This window comes from Ailuropoda melanoleuca, chromosome 2 (assembly GCF_002007445.2).
Source record: "Ailuropoda melanoleuca isolate Jingjing chromosome 2, ASM200744v2, whole genome shotgun sequence".
Classification (NCBI taxonomy): domain Eukaryota; kingdom Metazoa; phylum Chordata; class Mammalia; order Carnivora; family Ursidae; genus Ailuropoda; species Ailuropoda melanoleuca.
In genome coordinates, this window is record NC_048219.1 from 120597953 (window position 1) to 120615076 (window position 17124).

The following is a 17124-nucleotide window of genomic DNA, read 5'->3' on the forward strand; positions in this document are numbered from 1 at the left end:
ATCCCCTTTTTCCTGTGCATTTGAAGGTTTGGCCTGGTAGTTAATAGGAAAAAAAAGTATTTTAATTGAACTATCTACTTATGGGACATCTAGGTGCCAAGGAGTTTGATTAATGCTTTCTAGGCTATAAGCATTCATACTTAAAAATAAAACTTAAATTTTCCCTGCTAGCTTTACCATCCTGCCTTTCCATATGTTTGGCTGTCCATTATATGCGTTGGGTACCAAGCTGGGATCACAAAGACGACTTAAACACACACCGAGTCTTCAGGGTGCGGGTCCTCATGGAGAAGTCTTGGGGAAGACAGATAGGAAATAGGAAGTTTAATATTCCTGCAAGTGGTTCCCATCCAGGGTGACCTGTCAGAAGGAACAGGTAACAGATGTGGGTTTCCCCCTTGGGGTTTTTGGGTCTCAGTTTGCTGATGGAACATTCACTTTTTACTCCATAGAATCAAGGAATTTTAGAACTGGAGGCTTGGAAATCCTTTTATCCAACTCCACATTTTTCAATAGGAGTAACCTCTTACCTATTCAACAGTTGCTGTGCTTTCTCATCGGCAGCTCTTCTTTTTCTGAAATGCTTTATTGCACACACACACACACACACACACCTGTGCACCCCCCCCAACATTTTCTCTAGGGAGGCAGTCCATATTTAGCCCACTTCTTGGCTCCATTTGTTGTGTCTGGTCGTATAACATCAGCCTCGGTACTTGTCTTCAGTATGACTCATCTAGGAGTCCTGCTTTCTCTTGGCTGTGAAGACCACTAGGCATTGTATTCTGGTAGGTGTTTATGACGTGGAACTGACAAGGATGGGGACATTATCCAGTTCCACATCCGAGTTATCCAGAGAGATTGCAGGAGGCCTCCTGCTCTGTTTCATTGTACTTCGAATTTTCTTTGTAAAGAGCGTATCCCATTTTAATCTTGTCAATTCGGGAGATTCATTAGGATGCATATAAAGTCCTACCTTTATGCTTGCCGTGAAGTCATCTTTCCAGAAAAGAATGAAAGTGGTATTGACAAAAGCAATGAAATAGGCACACACCTTAACGAAGTTTACAGTTTTTATTTTATAAGTCAAGTCAGAATTGCATGGTACATATGCTTCCATTTGTACTTTGCTATTTAAAAAGAAACCTTTTATTCCAGCTTTATTATTTATTATTATAATTAAAATAACATCAGTTTACTTTTTATCATTCCACTGGTAAAATGGAATGCAAACCTTATGGTCTTAGGCTGCAAAAGAAAATGAATTGTCCCCACAAACCTTTCAAGTTTAATTAACTTTTAAACAAATAGGAAGTTCTGGTTTCCTTTTCTCCTTTTTTATTACAATGCGTTTTTTCTTTCGATTTCGTGAGGGGCTGAGATAGATAAGGATGCAGAGCTGCTTTCTGGTTCACACTGTTTACTGCATATGATACAGCAGCCAATTCAATCAGAAGGGAGATAGGAAAATAACCACTCTATTTGTGCCTCGTAAGCGCTTTGTACAGTCCCCTCCAATCCCTACGATTAAATGTTGGCTTCTCTCCTTGCAGGCTTCTAAAATGAAACTAGAAAGTGGAGCAAGCAGCATTCTAAGACCAGACACAAATACCGTGTAGGGACAAACCCAGCAGACTGAAGAATCACAGCACTGCAGGCAGTCATTGGAGTCAGTGCGGAGAGAATGCAACAGAAAAGGAGATGGGGGAGTGGATCCTGAGGAAGTTCTGGGTTACAGAAGAGCCTCTGAGGATTTTCCCACGTTGGGGGTCAGTTTGGGTGGGGAGAGGAGGGCTGGATTGGTGTTAACAGCAGAGCTTTCCCTAGTGTGTGTGATAAATGCACCAGTAAAACATATTGTCATCAAGTTACTCTTTACCTCAGTTTAAGCTCTGGAGTGCTCTGGGACTTGCTAATGGGGAAGGGGGGAGGTTAGGGTGTAGAGGGCCCTTTCTAGAAAGGGTGGGGTGGTATTGTGTAGAGGGAAGAGTGTTCTGGCAGTCAGGACCTGAGTCCGGTTCTTGGTCCTTCTGCCTTCAGCCTACGTGACCTTGGATGAGGTCACCTTACCCCTCTGAACCATGGCTTCCATACCGCAAGATGCAGATTTGGCCTAAACCTGTGATGTCCAACCCAAATTCCCAAGCCTCCACTGAGCCATCTCATAGGCTGTCCCTGCACCAACAGTTGAGGGTCCTGGCCCCTGCTTCCCATAGGGAGCAGCCTCAGTTTCCCCTCTCATATTTATACTTCTGTAAACTGTTGTTTGAACCACCAAGTGGTCCCTAGAAAATGTTTGGAAACTCCTAGATGGCCTGATCTCAAAGATCAGATTCTGGCTCTTGCATTCCAGTCATCTGCCACTCTGACATCCAGTCCGAGGGGCATGTGGCCAGGATCAAGGGACACCCATTATTCTGGCGGCGTCTCTGGCCTTTCTCAAGAGACACCAGCAACAGAAACACCAATCTTCAGGGACAGCGAAGCTGCAGTGGGGAAAGGTATCTGTGCATATAGGGTTTCAGCCTCGGACGCCAGGAGCAGACCATTTCACTCCTATTGATAGAGATTCCCCGTGGCTCCAAGATTAGGGCCACGCTAATGCACGTGGCCTGTGATTTTGAGGGCAGCTGTCGCCTCCATCTTGTGGCACTTGTCAGCTCTCCACAGGTGCTGTCTGGTTGCCCAGCCCTGGACCTTTGCTCGGTGCCTCTGAGGCTAAGCAATAATGTAACCTGTCAGCAGCAAGTTGCGATTCTGAGAGCCGGCCTCTCCTAGGAGCCATTTGCTGGTTCTGATTAAATAAGCCTTTTCTCCCCACGTCAAGTTGTCACCTATCTGTGCCCCGTCTTGGGAGTCTTTTCCTTTCACTCCTTGAGAATGTGCCTTCCTCTGCCACAAACTTTCCTCCATCTCTTTTGAAATCAGACTACATGTCCTTTTGTGTTGCCGGGAGTGAACAGGAGGGAGTGAGCCTTCAATTTCCCCTCTGTTTCAAGCAAATATAGTGCCTTTTGTTACTTGTCCCAAGACGCTCTGGTGAACACATAAGCCTGGGAGGAAAGGTTTGGCAGAGGAAGCCGTCATGAAAGAACTATTTTAATTGAAGAACATATAGCTGGAGACCCAGGGGTGTTGAGCAGTTTAATTAATGTTTATTAGAAATGAAGACTTGCTATTTAAAAATGAAAATTTAAACCTCCTGTCTCCATATCCATTTCTCCCTCATGTCACTGCTCCTTTTGCCTGCTTTTTAATTTCGCAAGCTTTTATTGAGTTCCCACGATGAGACTAGGCACCTTGTTCCACACTGGGGTGACAGAGATGAGTAGGACCTAGGCCTTGCCCTTAAGGCGCTGATGGCCCGGTGTGAAAAGGGCTAAGCAGATGGTAATAGCACAAAGTGGTCTGTGCTTTTTGGAGAAGGTCCTGGAAGTTGGGAGAACACTCAGGATGATTAGCCACGTGCCCTTGGCTGGAGACAGGAAGTGGTTTCTGCAGGAGGAACTGTCCTAGAGGATGACCTTGAGTGGTCAGAAAGGAGGGGGAGGGCATTCCAGGGGCAGGAGGCGGTGGGTCCAAGGTGCGAGGTCGCTGGGGAGTTTGGTGAAGTGTAGGGGCTCAGCGTGCTTGGGACGGACCATGAGGGCAGAGTGAGGGGGAGAGAGCAGGAGCCTGGATGGGATAAGCAGGGATCAGGCTGTGAAGGACCTGGAATATTCTACCAGTGTGCTAGTTGGTTCGGATTTCACCCCAGGGTATGGGAAGCCACAGCTAACTTTTAGGGCACCTTGGGCCAGGAGGGTTTGCAAGGCTGTTTAGCATGGCAGTTACAGGCAAGGGCCCTGGATGCAGGGGACTGGGGTTTGGTCCTGCCTTTACCACCTTCCGGCTGTGGGTAAGTCACTTAACTTGTGTCTCTGTTGCCTCATCTTTAAAATAGGGACAAAAATCCTATTTGTCTTATAGGTTCTTGTAAGGAATGAATAAGTTAATTCACCTAAAGCTCTTACAAAAATGGGTGCATAGTAGCACTTACTAAAATTCGGTTATCATTTTTTTCGGGTGGGGCCTCTTGTGTCCTCCGTGAGCAGTCTCCTTAGACCGTGCATCAGTTAGCTAGTGCCATAATGATGCCATATAAACAAATACTCTAGAACACAGTGGCTTAGAAAAGCAGTTATTTATTAAGGCTCTTGCAGTTGCGGTTGGCTCTGGGGCTGGGCCGGTCTTCCTGGGCTGGACTGAGCCGCCGCGCTGCAAGCTGTGACCCAGCTGGGAGTGCAGGTTGGGTTTTCGTCCGCTTCAGGTGGGGTCCAGGCTGAGGGCAGAGCTGGAAGGGGAGAGAGGAAACCTGCAAGAATTCCTGCTGCCTGGATTCCTTCCAGCCAAAGCCATTCACAGGCCAAGCCCAAAATGAGGAGGCAAAGGATTCTTTGATCCCCATCCGTGGGAGGAGCTGCAAAGGCCCCTGGCGAAGGGCATGCACTCAGGGAGGGCTGAAGGACTGGGGCCAGCAGCGCGAGGTCCCACGGGCTGCTCTCCTGTGCCTCCTACAAGGGCAGCTTCCAAGAGGGAGCTCCGTGAGGGGCAGAGTTAACACTCAGCTTGGGCCAATCTGAACCCCGGGGTCCTGGCTTCAATTGCTGACCTTCCTGCCCTTGTCCCAGTGCCCACCTCCAGGCCTTGCAAATGCATTCCTTCTCCTCAGTCTTCGGAGGAGACCGCACATTTTAGGGGAAAATGTACTGTTGTGGCTTTGACTTTAGACTCGGTGGGAGGAAATGGGAATGATCCTATTCTCCCATAACGCCCATCAGAAAGGGTGGAGAGGAGCAAGGGAACGCTGTGCAGCCTCTCTCAGACTTCCCAGGCTGCAGTGATATTCTCGAATATGGTTTGTGGCAGGTGGGATCAGCTATGATAAGACTTACTGTTTAAACCCAGGAATAAACTGTGTGTTTGTTTATATGTGTTTTTAGATATCTCTCTTGATACTGTGGAAGAACATATATCTTTTCCTGGGCTCCCTGGCATTTGCTTTCTATTCCCTGGGAACCTGCTGTGAGGTGTGCCTGCCTCTCCAGTGGATACCCCTAGGCAATGCTGGGAAAGAAGCAAGGGAGAGGCAACCTGGTTAGTATTTACGGGCATGTAACTATACCTTGTTCTCCCAGACTCCTGCGGAGCAGGATGGGGACAGCGATGGGAGGAGTCAAATACGGTTGCTTTGCCAACATGTAAGATAATGCCTCTCGCTCCTCTTGGGCCTCCTTTTGCTGCGTGACAAATGCATCCATTCTTCCCCAACCTAAAAGAGAGAACCAGGGACAGGAAGATGTTCTTGTAGGTTGGACTTCTCTGTTTTATGGGTGAGAATGCAAGTATATTATGAAACTAAATAACCAACTTCTTAATATCTAGTCACTTCTTAGATTAAAAAGTTACGCAAGATCTCTAAAATTACACTTATGTATAATATTACATTGGGCAATTTTTAAAGATATGGGTTGGAGATATATTCTAGGATTTTCTGGTAATGGAAATAACAAGTAAAACATTTAGCTGTATGATTGACATATATAAAATACTCAGTAAATTGTAGCACCGATGATGGTGATGATGACAGTGTCTAGAGAACTTGTCCATTTATGGGTGGAGAGGATTACAAACAGAGATTATGGGCTGAGGACTCTCGTCAGCTGCTTTGCTCCAGAGGAACCTCTCTCAGACTCCTTCCCTACGTGGAAAAGCAACAGGCAAATGAACCCAGAAAAGCTTAGGTTCTAAAACCAAGCCAAGTGTATACTTCAGAAGTTACATTTTTTTTCTTAAAAGTGATTGCTTCTAAAAGGCACAATTCAAAATAGTCACTGCAAGAACAGACATGCTGAAATCCTAATGGTGCAATTCTATTTTGTTGAGTCAAAAAAATAGGGCTGGATAATGACGAGTCGTAGCTATGCAAATGAAAAGAAAGATCATCATGTCTTGTGCTTTAGGGCGTGAGTTGATGGGAAAAATCTGTCCCTGTTACTTAGTAGGAGAGGTGAATTCAGATGAAAACATTTAGTGAGATAGATATATATATATTTTTCCCCCCCTTAACCATCATTTATGGCTGAACCTCTAAAATGTTGATTTGTTGGCAGGCTTTCCTGGGTGTCTATTGTGGGCAAGGCTCAGCAAATGAGTCCGTCCTTCCTTCCTTCCTTGCTTCCTTCCTTCTCCAACAAACACAGCCTTTGCTTTCCCGGAGCTTATCTCTTAATGGGCATGGCAAGATGCAGACATTAGAAATGGAAAAAACAAGTCCAAATTTATATAGTACATACTGTGTGTGGTAGGTTTCTAACATATCTGGAGGAAGAATCAATCGAGTGAAAATGAAAGTTCTGAGTCTTGACTAAATTAAGCAATGAATTCTTCAACTTCTTTTCGTGTTTTCAGGCCAAGGAGCATTGTATTCAGGTGTATTGGGGTTAGAATAATATTGCCCGCCACCCAGGAAGTGGCCCCTCCCCAATAATCAGCAGAGATTTCAAACGGCAGTTGGTGACTCAGCCACTATGTACTTCAGTGACCTACACATACATTCTCAGAGCCGTCTTCTGAATGGAAGACCTGATTTTATACAGCAACTACTGCTTAGCTGACCGATGCATGAAATGAAGGTGAAATGGCTTGATCATTTGATTTGTTTATTATCTCTTACTGAGATTTCTTATGAAACTACTATATATATTTGAATTTTTACTTGGAGGTTTTTGTACTTTTTGTTTAAAAAGTGAGCTGGAAAGCTTCGTAACTACATCTAACGCCAGGGTGCTAATGTTTGCAAAGTCAGTCAATGAGGAAGGATTATTTAATAAATGCTTTGCACATAAGAGGATATCACTTTGGACCCCACCAAACATACCACATCTTACAAGTAAACTCCACAGAGAGTTGAGTATCGCAAGTCAAATTATAGGAAAACTAGCAGAAAATATTTATTAGGTCTGCAGAGGGATGACAGTTTTCATGGTTTTACCCCAAAAGAAGCAACCAGTGAAGAAAAAAACAAATAGACTTGATTATATGAAAACTTAAAACTTATATAAAGAGACTGGGAAAATTTGTGTTAAATTTGTGACACATTAATGTTTAATATGTGTTATAACTTGAATATATAGGTTACTCAGATATATATATATATATATATATATATATATATATATATATATGAAAAGGACTGGGGCCCTAATAGGTGTAAAATATAATAGCTACCATTTATTGAATATTTTTTATGCCCTCGTAGATTTACAAAATCAGATTATACCGATTGTTTTACCTGCAGAATGTTTTGTAACCAGCTTTTCTCACATGCCCAGACTGTGTTACTAATTAGCGTTCTAAAACATGTATGTCAGCGGTAGCAAATTATTTCATTGGTGAGGAAGTACAGTCCAACTTTACTTAACTAACTTTTCAGGGCTGGATGTTAAGGTTATGGAAAGATAATTTAAGGTGATTTTCCTCATGTCTCTTCTACTTGCGAAGCCATGGTCTGTTGTTAGAGCTATGGTTCTGGAAAAATTCATCTCAGTGAATGAAACAGTGATTTACAAAGAAGCGCATTCGATACTATTTTTATCAATAATTTTATAGGTAGCATCTGCCACTGAAACCTGTTTCAGCAGAAGAGGAAATCTCCTTTGAGATCCCATGCTTTTCACAACTTTCCACAGCATGTCAGCGCATTTACCGAAGGCCTTAGTGAAAGAGACGCGTTAATTACCATCCCCGTGAGCATCTCTAGGGTAGCGAGGACTGTAGGATTCTGTGAGGGCACTTTGTCAAGCACGTCATTCCCTTATCTTGTTTTTATAGCAGAGGAAAGAAAGGCACTAGAGAAATATCTTTGAGGTCACACAACAAGTTAACAGCAGATAAACATTAGAACCAGCAGCTCCAGAATTCCCACTGTGTGTAATTAGTTCACTGCGGGCAGGAAATGACAGCGTCGGGGGATAAATGGCAATGTGGTGTCTGGGGACGTGGAGGCTGGTGGGAATCCTCCGTGCTCTTCTGAATGGTTAATTAAGTTCATTTCTTGCTGCGGTTCTCACTGCGTCGAACTCGGAGGCCTCTTGGCCAGGTACCGTCTTCCTTAGGGTGACAGGAGTCTGCACGGTCACCCTCTACCGCTTAGACGGGTTGTTGAGGTGAAGAATATTGGGTGTGGGCCTGAGTCATTTCTTCGGCGTTGCGGTCTCTTCCTGAGGCATTGTGGCGTATGTGAGCGTGGTTTCTGCTCTTAGCTCCTGATGGACCCTGAGGAGGCTGCAAGAGTGAGGCTGGGAGTAAAAGGGCAGGCACTGTTCTGACCCCTTACAAGTTCATGCCTTCCTCTGGGCTCCAGTGTTCTCAGTGTCACCGGGAAGCGCTAGGTAAGCCCACGGAGTGCACGGTTGCCTTGTTTTGTGTCCTTGTGAGTGATCGATTCTGAATTCGTCGACTGCCTTCTATTCCTAGGCATCTGACAAAATCACGGTAGGAAATGATGTGGTTGAAAACTACCAACAAGGGATTTGGTATATTTGTGAATTCTAGGGTGTTCAGAGACTGTCTGCCAAAGGCTGCTTCCATTGAATTCTCTAGCGAGGTCCTGCAATCATGATTATCTTAATTTCATTGACACCCCCCCTTTAAAGAACATAGCAAGTGTTTAATCACCAAGGGTTGACGAGAGAGAGGACTCTGTGTCTTTGCTTTAGGACTTTGGAAGGAGGTGGAATTCTGAGCTCATTTCTCTTCTGCCCGTCTCAAATGAGCTGGCTATGCTTCCTGGGAGAACACAGGCTGGACTCCACTCCCTTCCCGTTGCTGCAAACGTGGCTGCTCAAAGTGGTGTCTGCAGACTGGCAGCCTCAGTACCCCCAAGAGCCTGTTAGACGTGCACCATCTGGGGCCACATCCACCTGGGTTTTAACATGCCCTCCAGGTGGTGTAAGAACTTCAGCAGAAAATGGGCTCGAGTATGAGAAGCACTGGTAGAGAACACATAAATTGTTGAACTGTGAAAGGTAGCTTACTCCATGGTGAAAGCTTTTTCCCGATCATATTTTCTTTTTTTTTTTTTATTTTTATTTATTTATTTGACAGAGATAGAGACAGCCAGCGAGAGAGGGAACACAAGCAGGGGGAGTGGGAGAGGGAAGCAGGCTCACAGCAGAGGAGCCTGACGTGGGGCTCGATCCCAGAACACGGGATCACGCCCTGAGCCGAAGGCAGACGCTTAACCGCTGTGCCACCCAGGCGCCCCATATTTTCTTTTTTCTTTTTTTTTTTAAAAGATTTTTATTTATTTATTTATTTGACAGAGATAGAGACAGCCAGCGAGAGAGGGGAACACAAGCAGGGGGAGTGGGAGAGGAAGAAGCAGGCTCATAGCAGAAGAGCCTGATGTGGGGCTCGATCCCAGAACACGGGATCATGCCCTGAGCCGAAGGCAGACACCCAACCGCTGTGTCACCCAGGCGCCCCTCCGATCATATTTTCTATTTATACATTTTGACCCTTAGTAAACATTTTAGTCCTTTGACATTTTAATAATTTAAACATCTTTTTAAATTTTGCTTCTTGGGGTGCCTGGGTGGCTCAGTCGGTTAAGCAGTTGCCTTCGGCTCAGGTCATGGTCCCAGGGGCCTGGGATGGAATCCCGCATCGGGCTCCCTGCTCAGCGGGCAGCCTGCTTCTCCCTCTGCGTCACTTGTGCTCTCTCATGCGTGTGCTCTCTCTCTCTCAAATAAATAAATATAATCTTTAAAAAAATTTGCTTTTCACTATAAATGACTACATTCTCATTCTAGAAGCTTCAGAAAATACAGGAAAGTGTAACGTACAGAGCAATTTATTCCTCCAGTACACTTATTGGTAACAATTGAAAGGTAGCTTTTCTGTCTTTTCTGCTCATCGGTTTTTAAAACTTTATATTTTTTTTCTCCCTGATTGTAGACATTGTATATTAGCCTTTTGGAAAATCAAGAAAATAGGAAAAGACGTAAAACAGAACAGAAAGCATCCTACACAAGCAGGTGTCTGGGTTTTACACAGAGTTATAAAGCAGTGATTCATAGTCTTTGCTTTGGTTTTAGAAGATCTTCTCAGATAGTCACTGCCTTTAGTTCTCATGCTACTTATAGGTTCTGTTTCTCCACTTAATTTTTTTATTTTTATTTTTATTTTTTTTTAAGATTTTATTTATTTGTTCGACAGAGATAGAGACAGCCAGCGAGAGAGGGAACACAAGCAGGGGGAGTGGGAGAGGAGAAGCAGGCTCACAGCAGAAGAGCCTGATGTGGGACTCGATCCCATAACGCCGGGATCACGCCCTGAGCCGAAGGCAGACGCTTAACCGCTGTGCCACCCAGGCGCCCCTCTCCACTTAATTTTTAAAATTTTATATAACTTAAACAGAATTCTGATGTAATCATTAGTGTCTCAAATAGTTATTTTATGGTTAGAATGGAGAATTTATTAACTTCTCTGTGCACCTGACAAATTTAATTGACTACTCACCGGTGGGGCATATTTTATATAATTTATGAATCCTCTTTGATCAGAAACTTCTTGGTGGGTAGAAAAATCTTTGCTTTTAAAAGGTGTGTGACTACCCTCCTCTCAACTTGCCTGATAGGTTGTCTTCTGGGGGGGGGGGAAGGAGGGACTTGTTAGATTTCATGATCCCAAGAGATCCCCTTAGGTCGACTGGGTAGAAGCTTCTAGATGATTGGGGAATACCACTGCAAGGAAGCAGGTTTTGGTTACTTGGGCTCTTCGCCAAGGGTGGAAAAATGTAAGACAGAATGAACCTTTGTTCATATTGCTGCTTTTTTAGGTAGTTTGGGAGGAATTTGTCATGTGATTTTTAACATCTGTATAATAACTGGCTTCAGTGTTTGAGGCAGGGCGGGGGACATGTGGCTGTGATTTTCCCTGTCACATCTTGGCCATGCCGTGTTTTGGAATACACCATTGGCCTTGATGGTGCACAATGTATTCTGTCAAGTGAAGAATTCACTGTATTTTTTCTGTCCATGGACTAAACTCTTTCCCCAAGTCTGCTTGTTCTCAGAGTACTAGATGCACTTTACCGTTCCGAGGAGCCCCGTTCAGAAGCTAAAGTCACAAACAAGTATTTCCACATTTCAGACTTTGCCATTTTCAGAGAACACTAATAGGGATATAATATATATTTCTAAAAATGCTAAGTGCTATCTCGAAACATTCTCTTGCTTCTCTCCTGACTTGCGCTGTTCCAGACCACCTCTCCTCAACACTCATTGTTGCTTCTCCGCTCCGTACCTTCCTGAAGTTCCAGTCACTTCTTTCCTGGCAGTTCTTTATTATGTAGATCACTCTAGTCCCACTGACTTCTTTCTTTCTGGTCATTTCTAACTAAGGATAGTCTTGGAATGACCCTCCAACAGGAGTTTGTCCGTTTTGTGGGTGGGGAGGTGGGCGTGGCCTCGCAGAACCTGATGGGGAAGGATTGTGACTAGTCATTAGTAGTAGCTGTTTTCTGTGGCACAGGCTTCCGAGTGTGCCCTGTAGTCTGTGCTTGTGGCCTGGGTGACACAGACTGTGTGTTCTTAAGAACAGTGGAGTCACTGCACTGAACTGTTTAGAATGCATGGGTGTTTGTTTATTGGAAACTGTTGACATGATGCATGAAACTGGTTGATTAGCACTGAATGGAACTGGAGGATAGCAGAGCATGAGGTACCACCCCAAACCCTGCTGTGTTGCAGATCCTGGCTGATAGCATCTTACTCATGTTGAGAAGCTGGTTGGGCAGGAAGAATGTGTGGTCTGGATATTGCATTAGCCAGCTTGGCATTCAAATTTACAAAGACTTTTGGGGCATTGCAACATTTCAAAAAATGTCCCTGTGGTAAATTTCAATGCTCCCGTCTCCTGTAATTCTGCATGTTATTCTTTTACACCAGCGTGACATCTTTTTATAGCATTGTTGCTCATCCAGTTGCCCGTGGTGCTAAGCTGTGTTCTCTATTGTGATGCTTGGTCCCGGTTCCATAGAAGCTTATAGACAAGAAGCAACAGACAGTTTTCACTTTTATTCATGGAAACTTGGGATTTTTTCCCCAGGCAAATATGCTGGCCTTCTTTTTCTTTTCTTTTGTATGTTGGCTTTTTTTTTCTTTTTGTTCTTTTGAAAATCTAGCGATAAGCATTTTTTTTGAAAAATAACCACTGCAGCATTTTGAGTATATGAAAATTTGGTAAATGGGTGATTGATATCTCTGTGATTGATAAAGAGGTATATGTTTTGGAAGCATACATCTCGGTCCCTGCTCCTCTTGGATTTTATTTCTTGCATCTGTCCTCGTGAATGTTAGGCTCCAGCCACACTGGCTTCCTTGCTGTTCCCCCAACATGCCAGCCGTGATCTGCCACAGGACCTTTGTATCGAATGCTGCCTTGAATGCTCTTCCTCATCTATCTGCAAGGCTGGCTCCCTCACACCCTTTAGACTCAAATACGAGCTTCTCACTGAGGATGTTCTTGGCTACCCCTCTGTAGTTTCACCCCTCCTTCTGGCCCTGTAACATTTTATATCCTGCTTCCCTATTTTTTGAGTTCTCTCTTCTTTAGCGCTTATCAATATTTAACACGGTACAGTTGATTCTTTTTTTTTTTTTAAGATTTTATTTATTTATTTGACAGAAAGAGACAGCGAGAGAGGGAACACAAGCAGGGGAGTGGGAGAGGGAGAAGCAGGCTTCCTGTGGAGCAGGGAGCCTAATGTGGGGCTCGATCCCAGGACCCTGAGATCATGACCTGAGCCGAAGGCAGACGCTTAATGGCTGAGCCACTCAGGCACCCCGGTACAGCTGATTCTTGAACAACATGGGGGTTAGGAGCCCCAAGCCCTGTGCTGAAAATCCATGTATAACTTCTGACTGCCCTAAAACTTAACTACTAATAGCCTACTGTTGACCAGAAGCTTTACTGTTAGCATAAGCAGTCGATTACCACATATTTTGTATGTTACATGTATTATATACTGTGTTCTTACAATAAAGTAAGCTAGAGAAAAGATCAAGAAAATCATAAGGAAGAGAAAATACATTTATAGTACTGTACTGTATTGAAAAAAATCCACATGTAAGTGGACCCAAGAAGTTCAAACCTGTTGTAGTTCAACGGTCAACTGTATACATTTTACTTATTGTTGATCTCTCTTTGACTAGAATATCACTTTCCTGAGGGCATGAGTAGGGTTTATTTCCTCTGTATTCTCAGTGCATAGAATGGTGCCTATCCCATGGAGGAACTATGATGTCATCACGTAAAGCACTTGGTAAATAAGGCTGGAGGGAAGGAAGGAAGGTTGTGAATGACTTTTGTTGGCTTCTCCCCATCATAACTGACCTCCTCCACATTTAAGACAACCCAGTGTAAGCTAGCAATCAGCCCAGTCCCTGCACAGAAGTCTGAGTTTGAGGTGAATTTTGAGGCTCATGGGCGCTAGCAGGTTTCACGGTTGGTGAACTCTCGTCAGTATTTGGTGTAGAGAGGCACGTTCCGTGAAACCAGTGAATGCCCCGTCTCTACACGGGTCTACTGTTTCATACATTTCTAAGAAGTCAACAGGTAGTAATAGATGCAGCCTGATGGATTTCTGGGAGGGTAAAGACAGAGCGTATTTGCTGTGAGATAGGTAAATGGAATCTTTGGCACTGAAATTCCATTATCTTTTGTCCACGGATAAAATGTGTATGACTTACTTATCACTTAATCCCACACACAGCATTAGCGGTAGTGAGAGGTGAGGGGGTGTGGGGAGAGGGACTTGTAAATAGTGATAAGATGATGGGAACATAAAACTTAGTCTGGCAGGGTCTGCCTGGGATTTTGCTGAGACCACAGCAGTACTTAATTAACTGCAAACATTCTATTCAAGATAAGACTATAACAGTTGCCTTGGGGAAAATTCTTTTGAGTCAATATTTGTTTGATCTTTCATGTAGTATTTTGGCTTTGCTATTCATGGAATAGCAAAGTTCCTATTATAAATGCCATTTTCAAGGATTTGCTGTATTTACACACCAGGTCAGTCCTGGAAGAGGTAAAGGATTAGAATCACTGTTTAAATAGAGGTTCGGAGGGGTTTCAAACAGATCTTTAAAAGTGGAAATCCTTCGTTTTCAACCAGTTGACAAATAATTATTAGAAACCGGGTTAAGTACTCTGGGAGATTTCAAAATACAGAATAAGATCTCTGCCCTCAGTTTGCTTATCATCTAGCTGTAGAAGTAAGACTTTACTCAGTATATGCGACAGGATACATATGCTAAATGATAAAGATGGCGATGATTTACTGGGTAATTAATAGCACCAAGTGCTGTCTTGGAGCTTTTCTAACCACGAACTCACTCATCTTCTCCTCCAGTCACCCAGTGATGCAGGTGCTACTGGTTTAGAGTGAAGTTTTGCATAAATAGACAGTGCTGTGGGAGTTTGGAGAAAGGGGGGACCAGGGAAGCAGAAACACATGAAGGGGAACTTGAAGAGGGACGTCTCTCAATCTACATCTTAAAATCGGGAATGGCTGAGTAATGCAAAGAAGGAAGAGGGCATAATGGGCATTTGTAGTTTTTGCTTGTAATATCATTTTTCTCTCTTGAAAGTTCTTTTCGTTTTCCTAGACTCTCAGCACACGTGCTTCTGGCAAAGGAGACAATAAACAAATACATCGGTAAAACATACAGAATGTCAGTGTGATAAGTGCTTGGAAGAAAAATAAAGAGGGGTACCTGGGGGGCTCAGTCGGTTGGGCGTCTGACTCTTGATTTTGGCTCAGGTCACCATCTCAGGGTTGTGGGATTGAGGCCCACATTGGGCTCCGCGCCGGACGTGGGGTCTGCTTAACATTCTCTCTCTCCCTCTCCCCCTCCCCCACTTAAAAAAATAAAGGCAGGAAAAGGAAAAAGTGCTGAGGTGCTGGAGGAGGGGATTTGTAATTTTAAATAGGGTGGCCAGTGAAGGCTAACTGAGGCATTTGAGTGAAGAGTGGAGGAGAGAGAAAAGAGCTGTAAGGGTAACTATGGAAGAGCCTTCTAGGCAGAGGGAACCAAGGTCCTGGGGTGGCAACTTACCTGATTTGTTCAAGGAACATCAGAGCGGCTACAGAACACTAAGCAGGGAGGAGAATGGCTTTAGAGGCAATGCCTGCCCAGTTACCATTGCTTTTTCTCGAGCTGTGATGCAGGAGGCGCTCGTGAGAGTTTGGAGTCAGGCGAGGGGCCCTTTGGCAGCTGTAACTACTTTCTGCGGCCCTGGGCAGCTGGAGCTCCTCCTGCTTTTAACCGGCAGGCCCGGCTCAGGGGCTCTCAGAGCCCAGCCCGTTGCTGGCGTGGGCACCGCCCTAGCAGGTCAGAAGCCAGCCACGCAAGCCCAAGCCGTGGGCGAGAGCACCGACGTGAGCAGGATGATATTCTCGCCACAACCCTCGCAAGGTATTTTTGGCCCATAATTCTGAGTTTTTTGCATTTCCTGCTTGGCACGGACATTCCTGCTGGAACCGCAGCCCTCTTGGTAGGGTCCTTGGCTGGGCCTCATTCTGGCCATTCACTCCACCAGGCCCACGCCTGTGTTGCTGGGAGTTCGTGCTGGTTCTGGGCTGTGTCTGTGGTTTTGACGGGGGAGGGGTCTGTAGAGAGTTAGGAAGATCCCCCGTGCTGCTGGAGCCTCCCTACTCTACCCTGTGTTATTTGGTTCTCTCCCTATCATTGCCTTGTCTTCTTAATTAGCAGACGCGAGACTGAGACTGGAACTCAGCATGCCTGACTCCGCTTCTTCAGACACAGCAGCTGGGCTGCTGTCCTAGCTCCTTGAGGCCAGGCGACGATGTGGGTTTTTCTGTCTTTGACCCTTCACCTTACTCCGTTCTAAGCATAGGCTATACCTGCAAGCGACAGGATGGGGCCCTGGAGTGGGGGCTGAAGATCCAGACCAGGGTGACTGCAGTGTGGGTGAAGGAGGGGGGCGGAAGTGAGGGATATGGGGAAGAAAGCATCAACAGGATGGTGATGCAGCGACAATTAGGGCCCAAACAAGCATTTAAGGGTTTACGGATGAATATCAATTCAGAAGTTGCAAAAGCCATGAGCACTTTCAGAGCGTCCTAGAGCTGAGTCAGGACCAAGTTACAGAAGAATGTGTTTGCTGTGGAGCCCGTGCCTGTGAGGGGGCCGGGGGGCGGGGTCAGTATGGGTCAGGTTAATGTTTACTCTAAAGGTCAGCGGTGGGGTCACTCCTATGAGGACACACCCAGGAGCACACACACGGTCACACACATTCTCCCCCATTCCTGCCTTTGGTTTCTGATTTCAGCTGCAGTTGGCTTCTAAACAGATCTAAAACACCAGCTTGCATGATGTTCATAAGAACAATGATAGTGCAAATAGGCCCGATTCTCAAGTTTACAGATCAGAGGTTGAGGTGATAGAAAGTTCTCTGCTTTGATCCCTGTTCCCAGCAGTAGGACCCGAGTTACTAGGGTGCACATAGCTTTTTTTGAATCAAGGTGTGCTATGGGGTCCTTCCAGAGCTGGAGAAGAGTAATTGGGTTGAAAAATGTTGTTATAATAAAAATGTAACATTGGCATGGTCCAAGAAGGTGGTTGAACTAAGAGATATTCCCTCTTTGAAGAAAAATGCTCAGTTATTTAAGGTAAGTGGTCTCCTGAGCCTCCCACTTACTTTCCTGGGAAGGGATTAAAACATTTATTGAGCTTCCAGAATCTCCTATGAAATGCTTTAAATTTTGAAATACAATTTGTTTTCTGAATAGGTAATCACTCCCATGGCTTAACATTTAAAAGCTGCAAAAGAATGTTCAGTGAAACTCTCTGGCTCACCTCCTCCAGTGGGTCACTTTCTTCCTCAAGGCAACCCACGTTACCAGAGGAAAGAAAGAAGGAAACTTGTTTGTTCTGTGTGAGTAGAGAAATAGAGGGCAGAAATTATTGAAAGCCCTATGATGGATGAACCTGGAAACTAGTGCAAACAATGTGGCTATGACTGGAACTTGAGAAAAATTTTACAAAAAGG

General features: G+C 44.7%; 1 protein-coding gene and 1 long non-coding RNA gene across 3 annotated transcripts in view; one reads left to right on the forward strand and one right to left on the reverse strand.

Annotated features, from left to right (window-relative positions):
- The first annotated feature begins 1749 nt into the window (after window positions 1-1749).
- Window positions 1750-17124, forward strand: part of LYPD6B (LY6/PLAUR domain containing 6B) — a 159918-nt gene continuing 144543 nt past the window's right edge. Inside the window, exon 1 of one of the 2 annotated variants that reach the window (XM_034654553.1) lies at window positions 1750-1769. The gene's annotated coding sequence lies outside the window, so the exon portion shown is untranslated. Of the gene's footprint in view, window positions 1770-15076; window positions 15528-17124 lie in introns of those variants that run through there. The other variant, XM_011230483.3, reaches the window with a different exon arrangement.
- LOC117801075 lies at window positions 4095-15276 on the reverse strand. Its single transcript, XR_004623463.1, has 3 exons — window positions 15168-15276; window positions 5165-5311; window positions 4095-4333 (listed from the first exon to the last, which is right to left on the reverse strand). It is a non-coding gene; the product is annotated as an uncharacterized LOC117801075 (long non-coding RNA).